The sequence below is a fragment of the Neofelis nebulosa genome, chromosome 8 (assembly GCF_028018385.1).
Source record: "Neofelis nebulosa isolate mNeoNeb1 chromosome 8, mNeoNeb1.pri, whole genome shotgun sequence".
Taxonomy (NCBI): domain Eukaryota; kingdom Metazoa; phylum Chordata; class Mammalia; order Carnivora; family Felidae; genus Neofelis; species Neofelis nebulosa.
In genome coordinates this window covers 78,363,342-78,369,341 of record NC_080789.1, presented here as the reverse complement: position 1 = coordinate 78,369,341, position 6,000 = coordinate 78,363,342, and the positions used below count along the sequence as shown (strand labels likewise).

The 6,000-nt window shown below is 40.3% G+C and overlaps 1 long non-coding RNA gene across 1 annotated transcript in view; it reads left to right on the top strand.

Moving 5' to 3' along the window:
- The first annotated feature begins 401 nt into the window (after window positions 1–401).
- The window catches only part of LOC131519792 (uncharacterized), a 47,836-nt gene continuing 42,237 nt past the window's right edge, over window positions 402–6,000 (top strand). The window contains exon 1 of the long non-coding RNA XR_009265798.1: window positions 402–689. This is a non-coding gene — a long non-coding RNA (uncharacterized LOC131519792). The remainder of the gene's footprint in view (window positions 690–6,000) is intronic.

The window sequence follows — 6,000 nt, the reverse complement described above, 5'->3', positions numbered from 1 at the left end:
GCCTTGAATTAAAAGGGAGTTGGAGATAGTATTGGAATATGAGTAGAGGGTCATTTTTCCAATACATGCAAAAGTTTTCTCAGCAAAAGTCTAGAGATGGTGCCCATATTGACCCCATGGTTCTAACTGGTCCTATGAAGTTAACAAAAACATGCTTCTCAAAAGCAAGAACTATGTGAGTTTTGTGTTTAACCAGTTTTCCCTAGCATTTGGCATGGTACATAATACAGCAAGGATCCTCAACAAACATTTACTGACTTGAAGATTCTTTAAGTCAGAAGGATCTCCTGCTTCTCCAATATATCTGGGCCTTAAGGTGTGATGACTACAAGGGTGTTAGGAAAGGTGTTTCTGCTATTATGAGATGGCATGGTTAGGTGTCATAATAGTAATTTGTTTATTTTCAAGAATGATGACATGAATCTATTATGATTTATTTGCTTTCCCACTGTGAACCACATGCCTCCCTGGGCAAACCTGGAAGATAATCCTTATATCAATGCATTACAGAATGCTTTAGTAAGGGGGACACCAACATCCATATAAAGCTCTCTGGTGGCTGTACTTTGCCAGCTGGAGATGTCAGTGAAGGATATCGCCAAGGAATAGAGTACTCTCATCTCAAATGTAATGAATGAAGAGGTACAGAAGTGGAAGAAGCATAGCAATTCTTAGGCTTCAGTAACAAGGTGAGTACAATTACCAGAATAACCCACAGAGATGAAGCAATAATCAGAGTGTATGACCTATAGGGATATGTGACAATGTATAATTGGTCATAAGACCTTAGGAAATAAATACAAGGGCAGCCTACCAACATGCCATTTGGCATATTCAGATGGTGATTCTAGGTCTAATAGGCAAAAACCTAACTTAAGTCACTATAATGGGGATTCACAACCTCTTATCCAGTTTGTAGAACTAAACTAATTCACAGACTTGGAGCCCCAAAGTATTCTGCAATATGATCACAGTTGTGAATCTTTAGTAAAGTTTTCCCCAATGACAAGTGGGCCCAGTATGACTGTAAACTGAAAAAAGATCAATATCTTTTGGGGTTATTTAATATTGGTTTCAAATTGAAGCTAATATCTAATCCTCAGAGACACAAAATAAGCAAAATAAAATAAAACAAAACAAAACAAAAGCAAACAAAATCCACCAAGTCCACTATTCAGTATTAGATCTTATGAGGTCAGGTGACAAATCTTGACCAGAATCAATTTCACAGTGGGTCCAATGTCGTGATGGAGCCATCCTATAGTTACTTCCCTACCTCTCAGAATACATGATGAAAAAGGAATATTTATTAACTGTCCTTTGATTGATAGGGTGAAGGCCATTACAGTAAGAAGGTTCAAGTAGAAGCCTACTAAGATAGTGTTCCAAAAGTTATTATGCTTCAGTGGGAAAATTCTAAAGATTTGTATTACCAACATACACTTTAAAGATGCAGAGTGGTGATTTCTACCACAATCCCACTTAATTCTCTGTTGGTGCAAAAGCCACATGTGTTTTAGAAAATGGCTGTAGATTACTGGAAATTTCTTTTTTTTTTGATTAAAAAATTTTTTTAAATGTTTATTTATTTTTTAAGAGAGGGAGAGATAGAGTGTGAGTGGGCGAGGGGCAGAGAGAGAGGGAGACACAGAATCTGAAGCAGGCCCCAGGCTCTGAGCTGTCAGCACAGAGCCCAACACAGGGCTCGAAATCACCATCCGTGAGATCATGACCTAAGCTGAAGTTGGACACTTAAGCTTAACTGACCGAGCCACCCAGGTGCCCCTGTAGATTACCCGAAATTTAACCAGAAAGTGATGCCAATCACAGCTGTGATCCTGGGTGTGGTGTACTTTTGGAGCAAATCAACATAGCCTCTGGCACTTGGTATGAGCTAATGACCTAGTAAATAATCCTTTCCAATTCCTTTTAGCAATGATAATCAAAAGCAGCTTGCCATCATGTGTCAGGGATAGCAATAAGCCTTTACCATCTTACCTCTGGACTATATCTTTTTCTCCTCCATATATAGTGTTTATTCTTCTCTATCTTATCCTTTCCTAGAAGATTGACCGTTATGGACACAGTCTGCCAGAGAACAGTAGATAAATCCCACACAATTCAAGACCTACCTCTGTGGTGGATTTCTAGGGGTCCAGTGGCTTGAGGCTATGTTGGGATTTCCCTCTGAAATGAAAGAAGTTGCTGAATGTGGCATTGCACCAAAGGGAGAAAGAAGCATCATACTTGGAGGACCTCTTTAAACTGACAACCTACATTCTGTCTGACGTGTTGCTCCCTCTCATTTACCACGTAACCCATAAGGTTTCTAGTTTTGAGTAAAGCCCAGAGTTAGAAGTTATTGTAGCAAGTCTAGGGTACAGTGCAAGATTCCCTGTTACTTGTGCAGGTGACAGAAGTCCCAATGGTATTGGAAGTGTCTTTGGGAGGCAGAAATGATGCGTTCAGCCTCCAGGAAACCTTAATAGAAGAGTCATGTTAGAGAGCCCTAGAGTTTTGGAAGAAGTACACACCCTCTTCTTCTGCCAACTTTTCTCTTGAAAAGTAGCTCTTCACTTGCTCCTAGGACCTGGTAGAGACTGGGTCCTTAAATGTGGAACATCCAAGTATTTAGTTCACTCAAACTGCCAGTCATAAACTAAGAATGACATGATGATCAAATCAGAACATTACATGCGTACAACATTTAATTGCTGTAGCATTTCATTATTTATAATGGCAATATTATATATAAGACAAGGCCCAAGTAGATTGAAGAGGTACAGTTAAACTGTACGAGTGGATGAGACAGAGCTGCTTGGTAGTAACTACATATACTATTTGCTGTCTTGTCTTCATCTCACATTTAAGGTTTTATATGGAGTTTCCTATGCCCAGAAAGCAGAATAAGAAAAAATGCAGACCTGATTTGTGAATGAGACTCATGATATGCTGACATAAGCCAAAAATGGAAGGCCACTTCACTATAGCTCCACTGAAGGGTAATTCTGAGGTGGTTGAGAAACCCTCCCTGGGGCAGAAATCTGGATCATATAATGGTTGTGCACTTCATAAAAGAGAGGTGACCTGAGATCTGTATCTACACTAATTCATGACTAATAGTAGATCAGTTACACAGAAACTTGATAACAAGAGGATTGGAAGATTGACAAAAAGAGGACAAGAAGAAAGGTGTGGGGATGGACTTATCATAAAGGGTATAGAATGTGAAGATATTTTTTTCCCATGTAAGTGCCACGAGCGGGCATCCACTCTGGAGGAAGAGTCAGTAATCAGGTAGACAAGATGGCCTATCCTCTGCATATGAGTAACCTTCTTTCCCCAGTTACTCCAGCATTTGCTTAATGGACCCATGTACAAGTGTCCATGGTGGCAAGAAAAGAAGCTATGTCTGGCGTCATGGATTGAATTGTACCCTTCTGTGAAAAACTCAAATGTTGAAGCCTAAACCCAGTACCTCAGAATGTGTCTGGTATTTACAGATAAGGCCTTCGGAGCACAGCTACTGTCCAGGGCCTCTAGGTGATGCTGCTGCCCCAGTGGACCAAAAAGGCAGGACCACCACCCAGGTGGGACCAGAAGACAGAGAATCAAACCAAGGAATATTATTCTTGAGCCTTAAAATCTAATGGAATTTACTCTGCTGCACTTATGAACTTGCTTGGGACTTGTGACTCCTTTGTTCTTTCTGACTTCACCCTTTTGAACTGGGAATTTCTGCTTCCTGCTTATCCCATCATTGTATATCAGAAGTGGATAACTTGTCTGATTTCACATCTTCAGACAATAGAGAGGAATTTTTGCCTCAAGATGAATCATACCTTGAGTCTCACCTATACTTGATTTAGATAATATTTATTTATTTTTATTCTTTAAATGTTTATTTATTTATTTTGAGAAGGCGAGAGAGCATAATCAGGAGACGGACAAAGACAGATGGAGAGAGAGAATCCCAATAAGGCTTTGTGCTATCAGCGCAGAACCCGACTCAGGGCTCAAACCCACAAACCGTGAGATAGTGACCTAAACCAAAATCAAGAGTTGGATACTTAACCAACTGAGCCACCAGGGTACTCCAATTTAGCTAATATTTAGTAGATGAGATCTGAGATGTGCGGGGTGATGCTGAAATGGGTTGACTTTTTTTTTTTTTAGTTTATTTATTTATTTTGAGAGAGAGTGAGTGATGACATGTGTGTGACTGAGGGAGGGGCAGTAAGAGAGGGAGAGAGAGAATCTCAAGAAGGCTCTACACCCACGAAGATCAACTATACCTGAAAATCAACTAAACCCATGAAGTCATGAGATCATGACCTGAGCTGAAACCAAGAGTCTGATGCTTAACTGAGTCACCCCAGTGCCCCAAGACTTTTGAGCTGTTGTTATAGGGGTGACTGTATTTTGCCTATAAGAAAGATATAAATTTTGAGGATCCAGAGAGCAGAATGTTATGGACTGAATGGTATTCCACCAAAATTTATATGTTGAAGCTCTAACCTCCATAACGTCAGAATATGATGGTATTTGGAGATAGGGCCATTAAAAAAGTAATTAAGTTAAAGTGAATCTGTGAGGGTGGGCCCTAATCGTATCTGACTAGTGTTCTTATAAGAAGGGGAGATCAGGACATACAGACAGAGATACTAGGGATGAGTGCACACAAAGAGGCCCTATGAGGACACAATGAGAAGGCAGCCATCTGTAAGCCAAGAAGAGAGCCCTCAGGAGAAACCAAATTTGCCAACACCTTGATCTCGGACATCTAAGCCTCTAGAACTGTGAGAAAATATTTCTCTTGTCCAAGCCACCCAGTCTGTGGTATTTTGTTATGGCAGCTCTGTCAAAGTAATACACATGGGTTTAACTACATCTTCTCATCATCAGATTGAGGTTGTGACTACCAACAACAATAAAGGCCAGTGATGAGCCAGAATATGGCATCATTCCCCAAGAAACCAGGCAAACCTTTGGCAGATGGATTACACTGAATCCCTTCCATCATGGAGATGGAGCAGCTTGTTGTCATAGGGATAGACATACATTTCAGGTATAATTTTACCTGCCCTGCCAAAAATGCTTCCACCAGCTTGTGTGTGCGGTATCCACACACAGACTCAGACCAGGGCATTCATTCTACAGCAAAAACATTGTGACAGTGTGCTCATGCCTGTAATATTCACTTGTCTCAACATGTATCCCATCACCCAGAGCTGCTGAAGATGCCTGCCAGGAAAGGATGCCTTGTGAATTTGGCACACCATCCTACAGTATGCTGTGTATGCCTTAAGCCAGTAACTAATAAATGTTTCTGTGAAGAAAAGAGTTAATGCCAGGCCTGTGACTCATTTCCTCCCTACCAGGGACACGGTTGAGATTAACCATCCTGGCTTGTAAACATGCTAAAGGTATTTACTAGTGGAAATAGATAAGGAATTCATTACCTAAAAATGGCTATACCTTGTCTGTCTAGATTTCTTATTGTAAATAAATCTGGAATTTATGGATTGGTGTACATATTGAGAATTTCTCCTGCAAACCTTTTTATCTATCAAATGACTTTCTCTGAAAACGCACTGTTAAGTGCTCATCTGTTGCTCCAAAACCAAAATACATCCCAGGGTGGAATAAAGGGGAAATTGGGAAGATGTACCCCTTCAGGGATAAATGTTACATTTGTATCTATATCCTATATGTATCAATTGAGCCAATTGGCAAAGTTTGATCTTGGTAAGATCTATGACTCATGTGAGTCTGTTTTGATGATCTAACTATTTGTGGCAATTCAGGTCCATCTCTTCTACTACTGTGATACATAATTCTGGGAGCAAAAGGGATAAAGTGGGAGTAAATTTCTCACTATTACACATAAACACCTGGTGAATGATTTTTTGCTTCCTATCTGCAATTCTTGGGCTTAGTGTGGTTACAGGTCCTAGCACCCAGGAGAGGTGTGTGTCTTCCTGGGAAAAGAGTCAAGTT